The 25,419-nt window shown below is 34.0% G+C and overlaps 1 long non-coding RNA gene across 7 annotated transcripts in view; it reads left to right on the top strand.

Annotated features, from left to right (window-relative positions):
* Nucleotides 1–25,419, top strand: part of LOC110348128 (uncharacterized) — a 1,027,816-nt gene that overhangs the window by 826,457 nt on the left and 175,940 nt on the right. For all 7 annotated transcript variants that reach the window (XR_015449384.1, XR_002393120.2, XR_015449383.1 and 4 more), the window contains one exon: nt 7,728–7,838. This is a non-coding gene — a long non-coding RNA (uncharacterized LOC110348128). The remainder of the gene's footprint in view (nt 1–7,727; nt 7,839–25,419) is intronic.

Below are 25,419 nucleotides of genomic sequence, written 5' to 3'. Positions count from 1 at the left end.
TCTATGAAAATCAGACTTCACAAATTTAAAAATCTTTGTGGCTCTCTTCCCTCTGAGGTAACTTTTATTTTTTCTAAACAAATGCACAAAAAGTGTTTGTTGACTGACTCAAATATATATATTATCCATATAAACATATAAGTATATAAGTAAATATTGCCACCTACGAATTAATACTTGTGTTTTCTTCAAAAGTAACAGAAACAGAGTTAAAATCTAAATTTTTTTAAAAGAAGCACATTTCTTCATTTCCAAAATGCACTGAGTACTTTGATCATTATTCAAATTTCATCCAAAATGTTCAATACTAATTAAATAATTTAATCAAAACTACTTAAAATAATACCATGGATTCTTTGATGAGAAGCATGTATGTGTTTCACTGATGCGTGTTAAGACCAGAACTAGCGACGGCCACAGCCAATGCACATGTGTTTGAGAGACTGACATGTGACGTACTGCCTTTTCTACACAGTACACATGGGTTTGCAGCTGCAGCTGTTATTTACAGATCCTGGCACTATTTATGCCTCTGCTTCGTGTTCTCTTCAGAGCCCTTGTTCTCAAACAGTCACCCATCACTGATTGCCAAATACCAGGTTGAGATGTCTGCTGCTGCAGTTTTTCCTAAACACTCCAATCTCTACTCTGTCTTTAAAGGTTCATTCTGTATGGCTTGGAACAAAATCCCTCACTAATTTCTCCTCTATTAAGAGACATTAACTCATCATGCAGCACTTGCCAGGTTATCTTGCTTTCCTCTGACCCCTACTGCATCATTCTTAATATTAAATCTGGAGTAACTATGTCTTTCCCTTACTCACTACCTCATTTAATTTTCCCCTCTGTTTTTTGCTATGTAATTGTTTGTACCTAGCAATAATTAGGATGCAATAACTATGAGTTTCCTTCATGCAGTACTTTCATAATGCACTGTTTTCAAATGCATCATTATTTTTAGTTTGAGTGTAATGTTGATAGGAGATAGTAAGGTTTTTTTTGATGTTTGTTTTATTTTTTTGTACCAAGGATTGAGTTTGGGACCTTGTGCTTGCAAGGCTAGTAAGTTTTTTTTTTTTTTTTTTTAACATGTATGGAACACGTAGCTAGGAGCCACAGCAGGAAATTACTGTGTAATATGATACTACGTTGAACTTAGCTTTTTCAACATATCATAAGAGCTAGATAAATAATGACACTTATGTATATTCACAAGGGCCAAGAACTTATATTTTGTCAAAAATTTCAGGATTTTTCTACTACTCCAGACTTCCTTTTATGTCCCATAGGTAATTTGCTTAAACAAACAAGCTATAAAGTTTATATCACTGAGATGCAAAGAAATTTGTTTGTCTTTTCTTCAATACTTATTATACAACATAAGTGTTATTTGAGGGTAAATACATGCTTTTATCTGAGTTAAGAATAATATTGTAATTTATTTTGTCTATAGTACCTGGAATTTGCACAATGAATTTTTACTAAGTATTTACCGAATATAACACTTAGAATAGCATGATAGCAATGATCAGACTTATTTAGAAAGCGAATTTAACCTCTTTGATGATCCGATTGTTAAAAAAGAAGATATTGGTCTCTCCATTAGTATGAGTCAAATCAGGACAGAGCAATCACAGAGGAATTTCAGCGGGAAGGTTTAATATAAAGAATTATTGATCATAAAAGGTGATTGGAATAATGGTTGACTAGTAAGAAGTAAGTACTGTAAAGAATATAGTTAACAACACATCAGCTAATCAGAAATTATCCCTAGCAAAAGGAACCTATTTCCAGGGCTGATGCTGTGGCCTTGCTGTAGAGGACACAGCTGAGGTTCAATGGTGACAGAGAAGTTACTGTTCACAGGACTTGGTGGACATCAAAACTGTTGGATAATGCAACAAGCATTGACCAGAGGGAGCTCACCAATGGTATTCAGCAACACAGCATTTTGAAATGGACCAGGGAGACTTCGGGATGCAGAGTGATGCTGGAGACATGGGTGCTGGAGATGTGGGTACTGGAGAAGCCACAGGAGCCAGAGGCTGGAGATGTCCTCTACACGGCAAGAGCCTGGCGCAGAAGCCAAGCTCTGCAGGGCTTGCCTGGTGAACACAAACTCTTCCTTTGAAGTCTCTCTGTTGCCTTGTACCGACAAAGCCTAAAATCATGCCCCCTAGAGTGGTAAAATTAATGGGGGCCAAATCCATTTTCCTAGAGCAGGCCAAAGGGATTAATTTGGAGTTGTGAGTCAATAAATTAATCAGTGTTCCTGGTATCATTGGAAATTATCATAAGACATTTTTGCCTTAATAGCAGAAAAGAGTTTTGGCTTTCAGTTCTTACCAAAAGACAAAACAAAACAAACAAAAACAATAGCATGCTGAGTAAAATTTCTGCTCTGTTATGTTAGTCCTGATGCAGTTTATCCTATAAAGTGGTAAAAAGGCAAGCTTATGTGATTTGGATTCCAGAAAACATATTCCTTCTTGACTGTCACCTTATTGAACCATAAATTATTTATGTAATATATAACCTTTTTCTAATAGGTTGTAGGTAGACTGAAATTAAAAAGTCTTTATAAAGTCCAGGTCTAACTCCTAACACATACTAATCCCTGTTCTAAGTGGTTATTAATGACATTAACATAGTGTTTAAGGGGTAAAATAAGAAACTTGATGCTTTAGTTATTTGCTCAAGGACATTTAAAAGCTACTTATGCTGCTTACTATTCAAATCACTCAAAATATATTTATTTTTCACTGCCAGTTGCTATATTCTAGCCCAAAATAGATTAATCTAGATTGCATTAACTCTGGGTTCCTTCATTCTCTTATAATGAAAAAGTCAGCGATGTTTCTGGATCATGGCTGTACCAGGTCGGTGAACTCTGTTGGTAACTGGCAGGCTTCAGCATACTAACAGGTCCATGTGCTCTGTGATGACACTTCTGAGGTTGATGTGTTGTTCCTTGCACTTTTGTTGCAATTGACATAAAACATGTCTCTGATATCACTGTGTTCCACAAAGTCGTATCACAACCACATTAACATTTGGTGACTTATGCTGCTTGGAAACCCTTCCAGAACAGAGCAAATTAAAATATATACAACTAATAAAATAAGTACATGCTATTATTTATGTAAGAGTTAAGTCAAATAAGCCTGGTTTTGAAAAAGAGATTTGGAGCTGAAGATGAGATTTCATAAAATTTGGTTATACTCTGAATATCTGAGTTTTATCATTTGTAAACCACAGATAACTCTGCTAACCCATGGTGTCATTGCTTTATGTATATGAAGTCACTTATGCAAAGCATTTATAGATTGGCTGTGGTGGGACAACAGATAGTTAATGACATTGTATGTGTTTTTTCTCATTTTAGTTTTTAAATGTTGAAAATTCATTTCTTTCTCCCCATGTATCTGTTGATGTAATCTATATATAATCTATATAATCATATATAATATGTGCATTGGTCAGCTTTGCAATGCTGGGAGAAAATGCCCAACACCCTCAACTTAAAAGTGAAGAGGTTTATTTGCCTCATACGTTCAGAGGTTTAGTTCACAGTCAGCTGGCTCCAAGGCAGAAACATCAGGGCAGAAGGATCTGTGGAACAAAGCTGCTAAGTTGATTGCACCTGGGGAGCAGAGCATAGAAAGAGAGACGTGCCCCTCAAAGGTGTGCTCTCAGGGACCCACCTCCCACCGGGACAGCTTCCTAAGAGCACATCAATTTACCGATGAGCATGGCATCCCATAATCCAGTCATCCCTCTAAGAGTCTCAGTCCAGTTAAACTGAAAATTATGATTAAAAGGCACAGCATATGACTTGTTATGTAGATTATTAAAAATCTCATAAACCAATGGCTGCCTATCTCTTCACTTCTTTCATTCAACACTCCCAGTCACTTATCTTTTCCGGGTGCCACACTGACCCCCTGTTTTTTCATAGACTAAATTCATTCTCCCCTCCAAAATACTCCAGGATTTTGCTTATACTGTTATTTCTTACTTCAGTGCTCACTCACCAAATAATCCCTGTGTAGCTCCCTTCTTATTATTTAGATCTAAATTCAAAGAGTTTTTGACTCTTCAAAAACTCCTGAGCACAGTAACTTCCCTAACTCTTCCTGATTCCCCAGCCACACCATATTCAGTCACTTTGCTTTATTTTCTCCATAACAGTTACTAATATGTGAAATTATCTCATTCACATAGTTACTCCCTTTTAAAATGTCCACCTCTTAAAGTAAAATATAATTTAACATTCGGTGTTGTATTTACAATCCCCAGAAGAATATGAGACATAAAATAATTGATTGTGGAAAGGATCTAAAATGAGTGGAGGAGTGGGGGACCCTTGAAACACTGTAGAATTTCCTCAAAGCTCCTGTTAAAGAAAGAGTTCATCGGCCAGCTATTGGAGCATTTGTGCCCTGTTTTGCATTTATGGGAGAAGATGAGACACAAGTGTTCACTGAAATTTCTTAGCCTACATTGCTGGAAATATGAGATATTCCCCTAAGTGAGTAGCCACCTCTCTATTAGTTGTTATTGCTGGCAATGAGCCTTCCCGATACTTAGTGGTCTAAAACAACAAAAAATTTATTACTACTCAAAATTCTATGGGTTGTCTAGGCTCATGATGTACATTAGATATGAATACAAATGAGGCTTTTATTTTCAAGGATGACGGGCAGCTGATGGTGTTCCAAAAGCTCAAACACATAAGCTTCAGCATAGGTTCCTTTTATTGATCTCCTATTGGCCAAACAAGTCCCATTATAGATCAAGAACAGTGTCTACAAGGATTTGGATATCAGGAAGTATGAATGCATGTGGCAGAAGAAAATATGATCTGTCATACTGGGTTTCTCTTGATCTTTGATATTCTAACATTGGACATAGCTACTCTTGCAATGTAGCATCTCACTGAATATGGGAAGTTAAATTCTTGCTGAAGCACGAGTTTTTATTCCCAAGTTCATGTCTCAATTCCAGGAACAAACAAGCGAACAGTGCTATATTATCTCTGTGCTTTCATTTAAGGAAATTATCAAATATGTTATATTTGCCTTGTTCATAAGTAAAACATAGCATTGATGAAATTGTATCTTTAGTGGAATTGTATTCTTAGAGAGTTAGGGTGTGAGCAAAAAGTAGAAACAAAGTAAATTTAGTGACCTTGTGTTCTCCCCTGGACAAGAATTCAGTCTCTGCTTTCCCATTTATTTCCCATATAATTATAGTAAGTAGGTGGACTGTACATTAAACTTAATACTGTTGCAGTTTGGCAGATTGTCTTTGATCAGTGTGAAGAGTCATGTTCATAATGATTAATGGTATATAGAATATTATGGAAGTGTTTTATCATAATAAGATACCATTCTGTTCAATTCACTGATCAGATTGAATGCTGGTACATGCATGGTATAATGGATAAATACAAAGCCTCTTGCCCAGGATCTTATAGTCCAGCTTCTTTGCTAAAATGGGCAGTGATTCGAGAGAGTGTGGCCACATAGGCAAGATGGACACTCATATCTTGCAATTATTGAAAGGATAACCTTCAAACAGCGTCCCAAATCAACTTTATTATTCCTTGTTAGCAGATTTCAAGGCTTCCTGGCTACTGAAAATTCACCAAAAATAGTTCTCTTATTTCCAAATGCAATTATCTTTCCCATCCTCTTTTATTTGCTGTATTTGATTTGACTCTTCATTTCTGTCTTTGAATAATATTTCATTTCTGTGTCTCTGTGCAAGTGTGTACCCCTGATTTTTATTCCATGTGCTGCACCCTCCACTGACTTGTTTCTTGCATCTCTCAACTAAGTATTGCATACTCAAAGTTTAATCTTTCTTCTTTTCCCCTTGATCTTTACTTTTACTTTCTTGGTATATTCTGCCTGAAAGGCCTCCTATTTATCAAATGCTTATTATTGGTAATTATTGACATCCTTTGGTATGTATGAACAGTTATCACAATCTCACTTGTAGCAACCATCATGAAATTCTGAATTTGTGGGAGTGTAAGGGCCAATTCTTGGCTATCTGGTTTTTTAGAAGAAACACATTTAGAAGACAATTTAAGAGATTAAAATGTTGAAGGTAAATTTTTCACTTAACCAAGTGTTTCTGCAGCCAAAAGCTCTCTAAACTTGTAATTGTCCTGCTTGCCCAAGTATTTCTGTTCATCTCTAAACACTTAGTACATAATGACCTCTCCATATATGTTTTGCAAATGAATGAAGGAATCTCTGAATGCTACCCTCACTAGGGAGCTAACAGTGGCTCTCTTGTTCCTACAGATTCTTTTTATTTTTGTGGCACTGGAGATTGAACCCAAGACCTTCATGCCAAGCTATATTGTCCTCCCTAGTCTATTTATTTATTTATTTGCTTGTTTGTTAATGTATTTATGCATGCATGTATTTATTTAGAAACAGGGTCTCAGTAAGTTGCTAAAATGTCCAGGCTGGATTTGAAATTTGATGAGATCCTCCTACCTCAGCCTCCCAGAATGCTGGGATTATAGATGTGTGCTACCGTGCCCAGCTCTTAGTGATACTTTTATAATACAGTTGCTGTCTCATTATGGTTACTTTTCTCATGAATGGCCTTATGGTCCCTCAAGTCGACTGCCTGGTCTCCTTCCTGCTCTTTATGCTTCAGATTCCCATTCTACACTGACAATTTTACAGATGGTTATGCCTCATGAAACAGCCTTTTTCTTTCTGTTAATCCTTATAAGGATAAAAATAAAAACAACTACTCACCTTTGTGGAGTGTTTCCCATTTGCCATGTAATGTGCTAAGAACCTCTGGGCCTTGGCTCTTGTAATCTCCAAGCAACTTTATGAAATAGGAATTTTATTTTTCTGCTTTGTTGATCAGAAAATTGAGACAAAAGAGTTTTTATTACTAGTTCAAGGTAACCCGTCATGGATGTAACAGAGTCAATGTGAGCCTGAGTAGAAGAATCTCAAAGCCCTTTATCCTTCACTGTGCTACCAGCTTTCAAAGATCAACCCAAAGCCCACCTTCCCTTTAGGCTTTAATCCAACTGGAGTAGTTTCTCTTGCATCTTCTTTCCTAGCACAAGCAGGCTCTATGTATCATGTAGCCTATAAATAATTGCCCACTTCCTGGGCTATCAATACAATTACATCAGAGTCAAGTCTGAATTCCCACAATATTCATTGTGAACAAAAATATGCAAGTCAAAGAATCACATCTAATTTGTGCACAGTGTAATTAGAACAAAATCTATCTATTGATCTATCATCTATTGATTGAGTGGTACTCTGTAGAGTTTGAACAGAATGTACTTATTGACTCTCAATCCTGCTACTCAAGATTAAGAATGCAAGGAAGGTAATGTAACGTAGAAAGAGCCCGCTTGTCATTGGCTCCTAATCTAGACGATTTTCCCACAAGAGTGTCCATTGTTACTGCGACATACCATCATGACATTCAGTGTTACGCTCTCCTGTCAATACTATGCAGTGAACTATAACATTAAAATGTTGTGTAAATTCTGTCTCTCCATTTCCTCCCTCATTCTATCACTTGGTTGACTGACCTTGAGATTTATGAAATGTTTGCATGTAATTTTCCCAGACAGGGCTCCTTGGGTTGACCTCTTATTTGCTTTTGGATGCTTTTCTGGAAATGATCCCCAACACTAACCTCCTTCTGCATATGTCCTTCATTCCCAGATGTTCATCGGAAAGCAGATCGAATGTTTCCTCATGCTCAGGAACTGCTGAAGCAGCAGGACCAGCTCACATGAAAATCAGACATCCAACAGATGTCTTTAAAGAGTTTAGGTAGGAGATATTGATATTCTTTGTATTATTGTTATTATTCTGGGAATCTATCTCCCAAATGATATTGGAAGCCCTTTGAAAATAGGGGGCAAACACTTCATTTATTTTCCTGTACTTTTGGTGCCTGGCGTATTTAGTAAATGTGCAATGGCATAAAAATGTTAATAAAAGTACATGGATTGGTCAGTACAAAACAATTATTCTATTAGACTCACAGATAATTTTTTTACAAAAGAAAAGAAAAGCAAAAACCAAAAGAAAGAAGCTATAAGAATATTTGGCCTCATTGAGGTTGAATACATTGATCAGACAATGTTTGAATTTTCTTTTTTTGGACGTTTTGGAACATAAGAAACCTATTTTCTGCATTAAATAAATAAAAATTTTATGATTAGCCTAAAATATTGTCAAAATTATATTTAAATAACATTACAAAATATATCATTAAAATAATTTTGAAATATTATTTAGACAATATGAAATGACCAAAAACATTTTTTAGCTCAAGCAGGTTCCTTTTTATCCCTAAACTTTTCCTAGTGCAAGTGGTGAAACATAATGTTGAAGAAAATGGGTTTCTGCAATCAGAAGTTTGTTTAAACCAGGCTCATTCCCTCAATAACAATAAACCTGTCTAGAGGATTTTCCTATGTCTCTATTTGAAGAAGAAACTCTATCTGAAGAAGAAACATAGAGATAACAATGTCCACTTGGTATGCTGTTGTAAAAATGAGACAATGTATATAAAGCATTTATCTCAATCTCTGGAAAACTTGCATTTACTCCTTTCCTTTTTTCTTCACAGACGCATAAAGAGTCTTTCCTTTGAACTAAATAATCTTTACTAGCCATGCAGTGGTTCCTTTGCCTTCCAAGTTAGTTTTCTGTTAACATGTCTACCATCTTAGTGTAGTGTTCTGGCTGTCACTTTAGAAGCAATTAGAGAAATGGAAAAATGTAAATAACATTCTCACTTTCAAGAAAGTTGCAATCTGCTTCATAGTGATAAAATTGACACAGACAAGGGACAAATCATGCTGTGTATCTATAGTAGTAATTCTGTATTGTGAAGTAATTATGTTCACTAATGTTATTTTGTGTCATCATCTTGGAAAACAAATTGTTGGACTACGATGAAGGCTGGTGGTATAAATACTTCTCTGATAAAGCTAAGGAAGTATATAAGAGTATATAGAGTATATAGGTATATCCACATTTTTTTCCAGCAAGTAACTATTGAGTCTTTCTAGGAGTGTCCCAGAAGGACCCCTCTTTCACATTACACGTTACACGTATTTTAGAACCCTGCCTTTTTTCTCCATTTATCATAGCTTCTGAAAAATAGTGAAGCGTTTTATAGAAGTAAACTATTGTGCATCACTCCACTTTGATGTCACTATCTCTAGAAAGGCTTCTCAAACAGCCACCCCCATATTGTTTTGAAGATGTGGGCTGGGTGTTTCACGTGTAATTGCCCATAGTGCTCTATGGTAAATGCTTTTATATCTTCTCACTCTATACTTCTGAGTATGTGTGCTCTTGCATTCCCCGATAATTCAAAGTGACAGTGACACCAAAGTCTTGTCTCTGTATGTTTTAAAGAAATGACACCTTTCTTCCTTTCCTAAACCATAGTTGAGCATTTTCAGGCTATTATTAGGAATCTCTTTTTTGCTTAATTAACCTTTGGTCTTGTCAATTGTTCAAGATGAAAAAGTACACTTTTTTTTTAATAGTTGTACCTGACAAACCTTGTACCATCCTCATGTTAACAACTGAGTCATTTTAAGTTTATCCTTATATTGCTTTCGATGATATCATTCTCACTTATACATTTCTTTGGTGATAGAGTAAAAAATGAGCAGTTTTTGAATAGTCTTTAAAGTCAGTAAATGCCGATCTCTTTGAAACAAGGGGAGAACAAATCACTTCACATAGACATTTTGTCACTCAAGAACTCCAGCCCTGTCTTTTAAATCCCAGTGACAAGCTTTTTAGAACAAAAAGAAAACTGACTTGTTTTCTCTGGGTTTTGGCTAAGACTTTAGCCCTTGCTTTGTTTTATTGTAATCGAATCCGTCGGCATGAAAGTTGAAGTAAAATCCAAGAAGTATATGCTGGGATTTTTATTGGCATATCAAACAGAGAATCATTCAGGCCATACATTAGCAAGCAGCCAAGTAATTAATAATAACACACGTGGAAGAAAATGAATGTTTTGGTTGAGATGGAGAATAAGAAGTCAGACAAAGGCTTGGGATTCGTGTCCTTGCCCTGAGCAGCAGCAAAAATAATGTTATGAATAGCATTTAACTTGAATTTGCAGCAAACTGCTGCTTTTATCATAAACAATTGCCAGATGGTATACATTATCTTTCTTTTTTCTCCTTTCACAAAAGCGGCATTAATTGCAGAGCAGCCCAGGGCTCCACTCAGCTCATCAGTGTGATAACACTTCATGACCCTGATTAGCCGTCAGTCTACTCAATTAAAAAGATCATTTAGACATTCACCCAATCATTTGCCTATCGAGCCACCTGGGCCTCAACCAGGGGCTCCATTTTTAACATTCTCCTGCCCTCTCTCATCTTGCCTAGCTTTTTTACATATCTCCAAAAGACGTAATTGAATTAAATAAAGCGTCTCAGGGGCAGCTGCAACATCTGCTGTTTGTGGTATGTCAAGCCTTCAGCATTAAAAACAGTTACATATGCTCCAAATTAGCAGGTCGCAGAGATGAAACAGTCGATGATAGTGTTTTTGTGCCAGCGTGAGAAGCAGCTCACAGCTGTGTGCAATTTACAATTAAAGGCTTTATCAGAGCTCAATTGTACTAGTGAATCAAGTGGTGAGAGGTCAGTTAGTGAATTAGACCAATTAGAGCTTGTACAGTTAAATTATCTGTCTTATTACCTAGTGATAAACAGCCTTGTCATATCTTTACTGGAATGATGAAGCTGAATGAGTTTTATGAAGTGATGATACAAGTTCACTGTAGTGGAACTTAGTGGTTTGTGAACTCAAAATCTATAGCAAGCAAATGAATTTAACCTTTTAAAAATAGTTGTGTAACAGGAATCTTGAAATTGGTTAAAACTCTTGAGATTACATTGGTTATATCTACTTTTGAATGGATCTCCATTTCTGAGATTTTAAAAAAAAGTACTTTGCAACAGAATGATATAGGGTTCCCGAAGTTTTATTTTTAATGTTGATTTTTAAATATTAAGCATTAACTTCATTAAAAATAAAGAATAGAGCCAAACTATGTCAAAAAATCATGCTCTGCAAAACAGCCCAGGAAAGACATATATTTTTATGGTTATAGAAATTAATTTCTTTTGGAAATGCAAAAATCATCAGTTGTTCTCATAATCATAAAAATGATGCATTTTCATTGTTTGCATATCCTTTTTATGACACGCCACACCCATTTTATGCTTCTATACATATAATGTAAAGATGAAAATCAATAACTAAAAGACTATGTTCAATGTTGTATGATAAAACCATTGGTGAATTATTTCTATTGTAACTTTCCACTAAATGAATGCTCATCTTTGATCTTCTTAGACAATCTTGTGATTAGCAAGTTACAGAAGGTATTTCTTAGTACAGGTGTCATTGACTAGGCATATTACTGACATCCATCAAGCTGACAGAATTATATCATTATATCTGAAAAAATTATATCATTCTAGACTCACTCTTAGATCTATAGTCAGATATTAGTCTAGAGAATGTATCTTACATAGCATGTATTTATGGCTTGTACCTTATTTTCTCCTAGTGTAAGAATTCATAATTTAATATTGAAAAAAACCTCACAAAACAGAGTTCAAATTCTTTCTTTAACATAACTTTTAAATCCTTGGATTTATTTTATTAATTTAAATTTAGTTCTATGAAATATATAGAAACAATTATGTTCCTCAAAAAGTAAGACTTTGCTTTGCTTTGTAATAAGTTTCTGTTTGAAAACAAAATTAACTAAATTCAATATTATGAATCACGGTATTTATGCTCAATAATATTTGTGTTACAGAAAAGTAACTTTATTTTAAAAAATACTCCAAAGTTATTTAAAAATGAATAACCAGTACCTGCTTACTTATAACATACATTTCCAGAGATGCATGATTGTTTAATTTGAGAAACTACAACACAAATAACAAATTATCACAGGCTAAACTATGATTATGTTATAATGTTAGTAAAGATCATCAAAATGGTTTTCTGAAATAGAATAACTTTTAAATGTAGTTGGAGTAAAAAAATGCACACAAAGCATCAAATATATTTTTAAAAAGAAACAATATAAGAATGAAAACCAGTATATATCTATCTGGTATAAGCACAGAGCAAAGAAATACATTTTTAAAAATATAAAATTAAATGTAAATTAATTTAAATATTTCATTAAGTCTTTCAAATCATAGGGAAATATGACTTTAATATAGTATTAGAAAAGCAACTGATAATTTCAAAAATAATAATATTAATATCCAAAATGATCTTGGTAGATAAGAATTTAAATATTTAAGAAGAAATATTAAATACATTAGAAGAAAATATAGAAGACTTAAACATCTCCTTGGGTGGGTTAGAGAATGCCTTTCTCAGTATATAAGAAAATACAAGCAGAAATGATTTCATAATATACTTCTGTTACCATACTTAAAAACGTTTTTGAATATATACAAAGGCGAAAAAAAACCTGGAAACTATACCTAAAAACATACTAGAGGCAATTGTTTATATTATTAACTTATAAATTATAAAGCAGATAAATTTACTTCAGAAAATAAACTAATGGGAAGAAAAATTAACTCAAAAATGAATATACATATATACACACACAAGCTTATAAAATATTATGTAAACACAAACACGTTCTTGCTAACCAAACAAATGCAAATTTGAAAACAAAGAAAATTCCTAAGGTAGAACTATGATAGAACAAACATCCAGTGACAATGGCTATTATCAAAAAGACAAAAACAAATGTTTGTGAAGATATGGAGAAAAAGGAACCCTTACACACTGCTGGTAGAAGCGTAAGTTAGTACAACTGCTTAGAAATGAAAATTTCTAACAAAAATTAAAATAGAACTACTATATGACTTAGCAATTCCTACTGCATATGTAGCCAAAGGAAATGATTTCTGTATGTTAAAGAGATAGCTGCACTCTTATTGTTTATTGCAGCACTATTCATATTAACTCAGATGTGGAATCACCCTAAGAGTCCATTGATGGATTCACAAATAAAGAAAATGTAGAATGGAGATTTCTCAAAAAAAAAAAAAAAAAAAAAGGAAAGAAATTTCCTTTGACCCAGCTATTCCATTTCTAGGTGTGTTCCCCAAAGAGTTAGACATCATTCCACAGTGATATATGCACACCCATGTTTATAGTAGCACAATTCATAATAGTTAAATCTTTGAAACAGCTTGACTGTCTATTAACATATAAATAGAAAAAGAAAATGTATTTATTCACAATGGAATAGTACTCTGCCATAAAGAAAGATAAACTTGAGTCATTTGGAGGAAAATGGATGTTTCTTGAGACCAAAATGTTAAGTGAAGTAAATCAGACACACAAGCTTAAATATTGCTTGGTTTCTCTTATGTTAAAAACTAAATAAATAAATAAAGTACAAAATAAAGGACAGATAATAGAAAAAAAGAGAAACACGTATTATAATTCAGCATGGACAATGTATCTAAAAATGTACCTTGACCTGGTATAATTGTCCTATATGTTTTATGTATTTTTGGCCTGTTACCCTGGTTGTTAATCTGTATATATGATAATTAACTGTATAAGGAATTATAAGATAAATAAATGAATGTGATGCTGGCAAAATAATTGGGGACAGGGTGGAGAGAATGGGAGGAAAAGAAATTGAGATGTGTTATGTACATGTACCAGTTCTCCACAATGAAGGTAATCATTATGTGCTGCAAACTTGTACTAACAAAAATTTAAAACATAAAGAATATATGATATATAGATGCAACTAAATACTATTCAGCTTTAAAACAGGAGGAAATCTTGTTATTTGAGAGAACGTAGATAAACTTAGAAGGTATGACGTGAAATAAGGCAGACACAAAAAGACACAGATCTCATGACATCATTCGTGTGTGGATGTAAAGAACATTGATCACATAAAAGTAGAGAATAGAACAGGAGTCACAAGAGAGGGGAATGGTGGCAGGAGGAGGAGATGAACAGAGCTTGGTCTTCAAGCATGAAGTTACAATTGCATAAGAGGAATAAATTCTGGAGTTCCCTTGCACCGTGACTACAGTTGACAATGGTGTATTTTATATTCTAAAGTACCCAGAAGAGAGAATTGTGAATGTTCTAACCACAAAGAAATGAAAATATAGGCTGAGTATTTAGCTCAGTGGTTCTGCCACCTGCCTCACAAGCGCAAGGTCCCAAGTTCGATTCCTGGTACCAAAAAAAAAAAAAAAAAAGAAAAAAGAAAAAGAAAAAGAAATGAAAATATTTTGAGGTGATAGATTTGCTAATTACTCTGAGTGGATCATGATGTATCAAAACCTTACATTGTACCCCATAAATATGTAAAGGTATGCTTAAACATTTAAAAATAATACTCAAATAAAACAAAAAGAACCAAGATATATCATGTAAAGGTAAAAATTCCCAATGATAAGTGTCATCGTATTTTCTACCAAAAATGTACTAATAAACTTAATGAATAAAAATGAACTATACAGTATGTAACTTTTCAATATCATAACCTATGCATATGCATTGCAAATCAAATATATCTACTATTAGAAGAATAATGGAAAGAAAAAATAAATTTGAAAATAAATACACATAGAAACATATACAAAGAGTATGTACAAATATCATTGATAAACATATAAATGTAAATTGGAACAATGATTAGATGTTATATTGCATATAATAATTTGTCAAAGATTTTAAAAAACTAACAGTACTCAGCAAAGATAGAAAACTAGAAACTTCCCAAATCTCCCTGAATAAATACAATATCTGTTCTGTAAAAAGATTTAGCAAGGTTTCCAAAAGGTTGTGATGATTTTAGATCTTGTGATTGATCCTTCCTCTTTTTATCATTTTTCTTGAGTAAATCATATCAATTAAGATGCAACATATCACATTGTCGGAGAAAAGGATGTGGAAATATCCTGGTTTCCCACAAATTAGTGATCAGCTTTAGTAGTTAAGTGTGTCAGTATTCTTATAGCATAAAATAATATCTATGCATTTTAGGGAAATATTTAAAAATGGAAATATTATTGCTATATAGTATGTTCCAAAAGGGAATATGGTAAGAAAAATGCTAAAATATGAAGATATGTAAATATACAATAGCCTGGCAGAATATATGTCTGGCTTTCAATCATATGGGAGTGTTGATGGATTCTGACATCAATATTTTTCTCCTTCCCCTTATATTGATTTTTCTAAATTTTCCTTTAAACGTTTTTTCTATTATTCTTAAATTGTTATGGGAAAATAAGTTAAACAATTTGTGTTTTCAGGAGATTGTAAGCATAATCATGAGAATATAGATCTTATCTGATGGGGAACAACTGAAATTATATTTTTAAAAAACTAATAAACTTTCAATGTAAACATTTTAATTGTACTAATAACCTTATAAAATTTGTATATCATTTCCATTGACTATATCAATGATTATTTATAATTTTAGTTCTGAATCTTTGAGAATTTTACAAATTGCTGATATTCACTTTTTAAAAATTTCTTTATGTTAATTTTTAATACTTTTTTTTTACAAAATAGGATTTAGTTGCATTTTATTTTGATTTGATATCACTGTTTGGCTCACAATAAACCATTCCCCATTTCTGCAATGTGAAATTACTTATCACAAATTTTTTATTAAAAACAATATAAAATATAGTCAGCAGAAAGTACATTAATCCAGATTTGAGACCTTAACTTGAAGGAAATATCACTTGTTTATTATCAGATTAATTAGGATATGTGTATTCATATTTACAGATGAATAATATAAAGCCTAGATTGAGTATAATTGCTTTAGAGAAATGAACAAATTTAAAAATGAAGAGGAGTATGGCATAATGTTTAATCCTTTGAGCCATTCAAATGGCTACTAGATAATGTACATTCACTTTAATGATGACAATACAAGGTTCTGTGTTTAATATGACAATGTATTTCGTGGATTGGGAAATGCTTGAATCTTAGCTAAGAAAATACTAGAAAAACCTTCAGAGCCAAAATCACAAAAATAATGTTTAGATACTATCACATCACAAGAATAATTTTCAGATATTATCAAAATGCAACAGTGAATGAGAGAAAAGCATTGGATTAAATAGATGGTATAAATCTGTGATGATGAACCTATGGCACACAGAGCCTTTTCTGTCCACAAATGAACAAAATTGTGGTGTAGTTTTTTTCTAGACTAAAACCTCAGTATTCCGGTTTAATTGCAGTGGTGGCACTTTGCAGTAAATAAGTGGCTTTTAGGCACTCAATCTCTAAAATATTTGCTATCATTGGTATAGAGTAGTTAACAATAGGGTATTGAAGTTCTCTGTAATTACAGTATTGTGTTCTATTTGCTATATATATATATTCGCTATATATATATTTGCTATATATATATGTGTGTGTGTGTGTGTATATATATATATATTTATTGATGGTCCAGTCTTAAATGCCTATATATTTCTAGTTGTCAAATCTTATGATGGATTATTTGATTTCTTTATGGTCCATAGTGACCTTCTTTGTCTCTTTCTGAAGATTTTCAATAAAAATCAATTTTATTTGATAATAATATAGCCACCCCTCCTCTCTTTTGGCTATATACGTATGGGGTTCCTTTGCCCATCCCTTTATTTTCAGTCTATGAATGTACTTAATGCTAATGTGAGTTTCTTATGGGCAGTATACTGTTGTATCTTTGTTTTTTGTTATTTGTTCATTGCTTTTCTTTTCTTCTCTTTTATGAACTATGCAGCTACTCTGTCTTTAGAGAATTTAATACATTTAGATTGAAAATAATTATTGATACATTAGGGTTTCTTACTCTTACTTTTTTAATTACAAGTTTTAAGTGAAATTTTAGTTTTAACTTATGAACAAAGTCCTGAGTTATGACACAAATGCTGGCTTCTTGTACTTCCAGAAGGTCTCAGATACAGATTTAACCCTTAAAGAGTTCTGGAAGGAACATTATAACATCCTTTCCTGTGTGGGGTTAATTGAGAAATTCTGGGCCAGTGTCTCTCAAAGGACACTGAGATCTTACAGGAAAGAGAGAGAGAGAGAGAGAGAGAGAGAGAGAGGAGTTTGAAGGCTGTGTAGAGGAGCCTGAGTCTTCAATTTACCAACTTGAGTTAAAACCAGCCCTCACAAATGAATTTAGTTTGTAAGTCAAGGATCCACTGTACTAGAGTATGTGGAATTTGGTTCTATATTTACCTTTACCAGTTTATACTGTCAGCTTTTCATGTTAGGTAACATTCAGTTTTTTCAATTCCTTTTAGCATTTCTCATAAAGCAGCTCATAGTGTGAGGATCTTCCTCAGCTTTTTTTGTCTGGGAATATTTTATATCTCCTTAATTTGTAAAGGACAGTTTTGATGGGTATATTCTTATTAGTTGGCATTTGTTATATCATGAGATAGAAAGTCAATAAGGAAACAACAGACTTAAATATTACTTTGGAACAAATGGATCTAATATACATTCATAGAATATTCCATCTCACAACAAAAGAATACACATTTTTCTCTAGTGATCATAGAACATTCTCCAATAAAGATAAAATATTAGGTTATAAAACAAGTCTGAAAAAATTTAATAAGATTGAAATTGTCTGAAATGTCTTTTATGTTCACAGTGGTATAAACCCAGAGGTCAATAACAGCATAAATTTTTGAAAATACATACACAATGTGAAAATTAAATGTGCACTCTGGAATACTCTATTTCTTTGCTAGAAGAAATCAAGGGAAGTAAAATGTATCTTGAGACAAATGAAAATGTGAAAACAACATACCAAAGTTAGAGTGTAGCAAAAGCAGTGTTATGAATTTAATAGTGATAAATACCTATGTTAAGAAAAAAATATTGTAAATTTAAAAACCTAATTCTACATCTGAATGGACTGGGAAAAAGAATAAGGCCAAATCAAAAAGGGAGGAAATAATAAATATTAGAATATAATAAAGGCAATAGGGACTAGAAAGACAATAAGAATGACCAGAAAAACAGAGTTCGTTTTTTGAAAATATCAATGAAATTGACAAGCCTTTAGCTAGACAACCAAAAAAAAAAAAAAAAAAAAAAAAAAAGAGAGAGAGAAGATGCAAATAAATCAGAAAAGAAAGAGGAAGTATGACAATAGATACCACAGAAATATAAAGTATAAGAGACTATTATGAACTTCTATATACCAGCAATTTGAGAACAGAAAAAAATACATTCCTAAAAACATGTAATTTATTAAAAGTGGATTATAAAGAAATAGAAAACCAGAATAGATCAATAACAAGTAAGTAAATTAAATTAGTAATACAAATCCTCACAAGGAAAAGACCAATACCCAATGTTTTCACTAATTTGCTCTAAACATTTAAAGAGCCATTATCAATATTGAGTCCTTTATCCTAATACTGTGTACAAGCTGATTATCAACTATGTTTATAAGATCTAGCTGTTTCATCCAAAGTAAATATTTCTCCAGCATCTAATCCTCCAAAAACCTTGTAGGATACAAATAATGTTATATGAAATAATGTTGAATTTTTCATTAGATATAAAAAGAGCACTGGAAGTGAAACTCCTCTATTATATCTCTCATTGCGACATATTTTGTGGGATGAGACACACATTGCATTCTCACATTTTTCTTGCATATCATTCACATACTTACCTATGCTTCTATTTCATTTGGGTATTTTTCTCTCTAAGTATTATTATCTCAATTTGGGTAAACTGCCACCAGAAATGCTAATTCAGACCATCGAAGCTCTCTACTCACTCCCATTTCAGCCTCTCCTTCTGGAAGGGAAGCTGTGTCAGCTATTTCAGATTGTTGAAAGGAATCTGTCTTTCTCCCATGTGCAGAGAGCATCTGCAGAAGCAGTGGGCATTATGCCAAAGGATGAGTGGGAGTTCTGGCAAAGAGAGGGATGTGTGATTCGAAGCTGAAATTTTAAGAATACAAAAGTTCAAATCAAAAACAAGGGTACAATGTCAGCAATGGAGAGGAAAAAAAGTAGCTGAGAGTGAGCAAGAATATGTGTCTACCCAAAGCAATTACATGGACCATCCATGCTGTCCATGGTTGACTGAGATGTCAACTATGAGGTAGTCAATAAATCATGAAGACAGAGCTAGCACTCTTATTCCAGCCAATGGCCCATGGAGGACTCAGGATTCAGAACACATTTATGACCCTATTTTTGTGATCATCATATTTGAGTGCCCTCAAAAGGTCAAGCTTACTTTCCGCTTCTTGATATTTATTATGCTGTTAAGGAGAGGGAGACATTATGCAAAGGTCATCACCTAGAATGTAAAACTTGAAGATGTATAGTACTATGACCATACACAAGGGAGAAAAATGAGAGAGCAGCACTTACTTCATTAGTGAGAAAATATGAAAATGTGCTTGGGATAATCTAAATTATCCCAATTTGAATTAATGGCATGCAGTGCATTGTTTCAATATCCTGCCAGCCAGTGAACATACTCCTTACTGTTTGGGTTTATGAAAATTCATCTTCTAAATTGGCAGATGAAACCTAACACCACAGAATTGAAAGGTAATAATCTTTGCTCAAAATGGTGGAAAGTGCATGGCATATATTATTTTCTCCTCATAGCAATCCTATAAATATAGATACTAAAATTTAGTATCAATATTTTACAAATATGGAAAAGAGGCTCTAAAGTATTAACTGGCAGCTTGTTTCAAAGATAAATAAGGCTCGATACTGGTTAAACTGTCTACAGGTTTTAACCTGTAATATCTGTTGCAGTAGGGGAAGAATTCCCATGTGAACTGAACTCATCTTCGATTTGAACAGAGGTGACTGAGTTGTTCTGAAGGAAGAATAAGGGGTATGGAAAGGGTGAGTGGCAGCTCAGTTGATATAAATGAGTGAAAAATTACAAAGGGCTAGTTAGTGTAAATGGAACTGGGCCAACTGTGTTGCTAGCTGGCAGTTACTGAGGTGAGACTGGGAAGCTTGAGGCCCTCTCTTCCCATGTTGGCTGAGACCAACAGTAAATATTTTTTGGCATCCTTGAGTTTTCTCAGGTAGGCGCCTTAAGGGAGACCAGGGTCACCTTAAGGGTATAGCTTTAGCTGTTAGAAACCATGTTTCTTCAAGTCCTCATAGGCCAAGGTTGAAGCCTAATCAAGAAAAGGGCCCAGAAGATGGAATTTGGTCAAGGAAAGAATTTCTGTCATTTGCCTAAGACTGTACAGCAAGTAAGTTGCAGACATACTTTAAAATTAAGTATTATGGCACCACACCATCCAAAAAAGTACACTTAATAGTGTTTTGGGGGACCAAGCAATAATCTACCTCAAAACAAAATTCAAAGAAAAAGGAGGAGGGGACTGAAGATGCAGCTCAGTGCAAGAACCTTTGCCAAACATGTGCAAGACCCTAGTATTTCGGTCCTCAGTATTGTCAAAAATATTTGGAAAATGGACTCTATGAGAAAGTTGAGATCCAACATAGTGCAATGTAGTGAACTATTCAAAAGGCAAACCAGTTTAATTGACCAGCTTTCTGTTCCTGGGACAAAGTACTTGAGATATGCAACTCAAAGGAGTAGAGGTTTATTTTGGCTTACAGCTTCATGGGTTTCAAACCATGGCCTGCTGACCCTCAGAAACATCATGATGGAAAGGTGTGGCTGAAGAAAGCCTCTCAACTCATGGCGGCCAGGAAGCAGGAGCAGGCGGAGAGCCAGAGAGGCAGGGGCCAAGGACCAGATGTAGTCCTCAAGGTTTCCCTCCATAACCCCACCAGAGGCATCCAGAAGTGTTCTTAGCAATATCCTAGGCATCTCTCCAGCCAATCAAGATGACAATGAAGATTAACTCTCTCCAGTGTTAATATGATGATTATCATCTAATTTCTTACACATTTGGAAATGTCATCGCTGTTTTAATAATTTGACCCCACCAATATACTGTTTGAAATTAGAGTATACTTTCTTAATCATTAGTTTTGCCTGTAAACTCAGCTGGCTTAAGAAAAGTCATTTGCTTCTTGCAAGGTGCAAGATTGAGGATTCATATTGCACATAAAAAATTAATTCTCGGTCCATTATTATTTTCAACCAGTGTTAATAATGTATTAGATGGGTTTATTGCACAGATATGGATGTATAGATGGGCACATTTCGGGTTAGGCTGGTCAGATGTGATTCTGAGATCACTCCTATTCCAAACCAAATCTAATGCTTCTTGGTCTAATACTTTAAGAAATATGACTCAGTTCATAAAAAGGGATTATCCTAAAAGTGTTTTGAATATACAAGCAAAACATTGCTTCTGTAAAAACTACATTTCTGATATTAATCAAATCATCTTTTCTTCATATACAAATGATTAATGCACGATTAAATCTTCACAGCACAACATTTTAAAAACTAGCAGAGTACAAATATAACATCATACAAAGACATAAAAGCTTTATATGAATCTTTCCTGATATTTTGTCTATTTTCCAAGTACATAAAATAAATTTTAGATTTACAAAGTTGCACTTGAATAATTGTTTCCAAAGAGATGTTTATCTCTCCTATTGTTGTAGATGCATATCCATCATTCAGTTTTTCCCTCTAAGGAAATGTGAATGATTTCTTTCAAAGAATAAAACTCGAAGTTATAAATAAGTGAAGCAAAAGCACAAAAAAATCTTTAAGTTGTTTAACAATAGCTTCATACCTCAAATGTTATTTTTAATAATGTGTTCATAAAAATATATTTTACTTTTCCAGTGAATTGCTCTAGAGTTTCACCAATCTTAAATATGTGATGTCAATCTTATGTCATTCAGTTTATATGATTCTGATAAAGACATAAATTTTAACCAAAAAATAAACAAGTTTAAACTTTTGAAAATAAGCTTTTTCTCCATATCTAAGCTACTGGGTGTTGTAGCAGAAAGTCATATATCTGTGAAGATTAGTACATCTCCATGTTCACAATCTCTCCCTCCACAATAACCTGGCTTCACCAAGTATTTTTTTCCTCTTGAACCTCTCTTCTTTCTTCCTGAGGGTTCATTGCAAATGTATTTTCCTCTTTTAAAATGCCTAAGACCACTGTAATTATACTGATCTCGCACTTTCTTCAATGAGTCACTGTCTATCACCTCCACATTGTTTTTTGCATGGCTTATTTCTTGACGCAGAAATAATATTTCATATTTATCCATCAATTTCAATTTTGAAATAATAATTTTATGTAGAGAGTTTTGACTCACTCATTCATCCAAACATTTCTCCTTGAGCACCTACAACATACTGGGTATCCTGATCTAGGTGCTCGTATGTAATAATGGTCCAAGAATCCCCAGACAGTACCCAAATTGAATTTTATTGTGTGGTGAAAAATATCGTGGAGTCCCATTTTTCAAGTGCAGGTGGTTTTCAGAAATGCTATCTCATAAAACCTGCGTATATTTTCTGTAGACAACTCAAGTTGCTGGTCGCCAACTGGGTAATGTACAGGCTTGCCATTTGAATTCTGGCCCTGTCCAGCTGTTTTATCAGTCAGGACTTGGCCTTCTTTCTATTCCCGAGTCTCTAATATTAAGAACCTATGCTTCCACGCAATTAAGTTTATGATCATATAGTTTTATAGATGGATTAAAAACTAGATTTCCAAGGTGGAGGCTTTTCGATAACTGAATTTCTAATGACAACTAATGTGAAATGAAACTTTGACCTGAACCAAGATTACCACTAAGTACTCATCTTTTAGTAAACTCTGTCTAGAACTTTACCTTCCAGCAGCATAGAGGCTTTCAATTTCCCAACAATGCACATTTGCCACATCAGGTGGTGTTTGCGAATGGAAGGAAAATTGTACCCTATGGTTCTATTTTCAAACCAAATCATTGTAGAACAGAAGCATTCATGAACTGAGGTATTACTGCCTATTTTTAGAGGTATAACGGGGCAAATTTATCCCTTGCAGCACAAATACTCCCTCTCGTCCTTCGTGTGCTACAATTTAAAATTATTTTTTGATCTGATAATGTGTTCAATTTCTATAATAAAAAACCAGGAACTCACTCCCTAGAAGGTTATCCAAGTTTGACTAAATCATTTTCACTTATTTAGAATATTTAATTTACTTTTATCTCTTCTGAGCCAATAGATGATGGAACCATTCAGTAGAAAATGGATCCTCAGCAGACTTGCTGTGTTTCTTACTTTGTTCACACCTGTTGTTTCGAGGAAGCATGGTAGCCTGCTACTTCAGACAGTATTAACTGTACTCTCAGATTTCAATGGTTTATTTGTCAAGGTATTCTAGGACAGCTTAATGTAGAATTGCCAAGTTTTGTCTGGTTTTCAAGGACAAGTTTAAGAGAAACAATTAAATCTGTTTCCAAAGGAGACTTTCCTTTGTCTTGAGAAGGAATCTGGAAGCTTAATTTCAGATATTTGGCAAATCTCAATGTTTTAGACCTGAGATTATACAATTATAATGACCAATGAGACTCTATTGTTTTAGCAGACAATAAACGCATTGAGAACTTTGTGACATTTTGTAGCCAAGTAGGAGGTGAACTATTCTTTCTCCCCCAGTGATTAACCAAAATATCTGTAGATTGTTATAGAAAATGAAGTGCAAACAATATGAAAATTAATTTATGATACTTTGTGTACACGCAAATGTTATGTTAAGGTTCCCAAGAATTTGTTAAAAGTCCATTTTATAAATCACTAATCATTTTCATTCAATAAAACATACAAGCAGGTAAAACAACAACAAACCATACACCTGTTTTACTATTTACTGCAAGCCAAGGATTTCTCTGACCTCTGAGGACATGCCAGTGAATGAGTTCTTGTCTTCAAGAAGTTGCATTATGGGGCCGGGGATTTAGCTCAGTGGTTCCAGCACCTGCCTTGCAAGCACAAGGTCCCGAGTTTGATCCCCAGTACCAAAAAAAAAAAAAAAAAAAGGTACTGAGAAGTTGCATTGTAGCGTGGAAGAGAAATTCTATGCAAGCACATAATATTAAGACAAAAGGCTTGAGATAATGACAAGTGTTAAAAAGAGAGTGTTCTTTTTAAATGGTTAAAGAATAATTAGAATAGAGTGGTAAAAATAACCCCTTCCTTTAAACAGATAACATTTAAGCAGAGATGTGAATGAATAATGAAGAGCAACCAACAGCTTGGATAGCAGGGAAAAACAAATGCAAGCAGAGAAAGTTAGCAAATGGGAAAGCCCTGAAGAAAGGGGTCTGGTCTGTCAAAAGGAACAAGGAGGCCAGGGCTGCAGCCAAGTAAGTGTGAAGGACAGAATTATTACTGTCATCAGAGGGTTGTGATGGCTTAAGAAGTTATAAACACCGAAAGGAGTTTAAAACTTATTTAAATTTAATAAAACAGACAACTTTAGTTGAGGAAGTGTTATGATGTGCACGCTGTTTTAGAAGGTAATTTTGCCTAATCTCCAGAAAATGGACTCCAGAATTTTCTGCTCTTTTCCAGGAACAGAAAGAAGGAATCCAGATGAGGCTATTCCAGGAGTTTTGGCAGTGATGAGGATCCTCAGAATAGGGAGAGTATGATACAGATGATAAGAAGTCATAAATCCAATTACAGATGTTAAAGACAGAAACCACATGCCTTCCTCATTGGCTCATTGCAGGGAGTGTTGAAGAAAAGAGTAAAGGAGTCTACTTAAGTTTTGGCCTCAGAAATTGGATCACTATATAGCACCATTAATAATAGTAGAAGCTGAGGAACAAAAAGGTTTAGGGAAGGAGGAAGGCAAGTTTGAGACATGTTAAGGGCTCATAACTACTGCATTGTGCATAGGGCTTACACAGTGTTATTAGGAAAAATTTTCTTTTCCCATGCCAACTTCCAATGAGTAACTGAATGTTCAAGCATATTCCAAGGGTTCCATCTTTATGTATTATTTGGATCAAAGGTAATGAGTGTTTTCATGGCTTTTCTACTCTTTCTCAGATTTATAAACTAAGCCTCCAATTACTTCACATACATACACATTCTCAGAATAACAACAAAAATCATGAACTACCTTCAGAATTACAACCTCTTGCTCCCCAGAATCAACTCAGTAATGGGAAAAGAAATTTGTGCCTGCCTTGCTTTTCTATCACTCACATCTGTCCACCTGGTCTAGTTGTGGCTTCTGATATCCAAAGCCACAGAGAAGCTGTGTTAGTACTGTCATCTTTTTAAATATTAAGTAGTGGGGAAACAATCAACACCCTACAAACTTCCTGGCTCCTGTCATTTCCCCACTTTTAAGCCTCCTATGAAA

The sequence above is a fragment of the Heterocephalus glaber genome, unplaced genomic scaffold (genome assembly GCF_053883595.1).
Source record: "Heterocephalus glaber isolate CG9 unplaced genomic scaffold, H.glaber_assembly_v1.0 deba00000676, whole genome shotgun sequence".
Lineage (NCBI taxonomy): Eukaryota > Metazoa > Chordata > Mammalia > Rodentia > Bathyergidae > Heterocephalus > Heterocephalus glaber.
The sequence above is the reverse complement of the archived record's forward strand: the minus strand, read 5'-3'. Positions and strand labels throughout refer to the sequence as shown.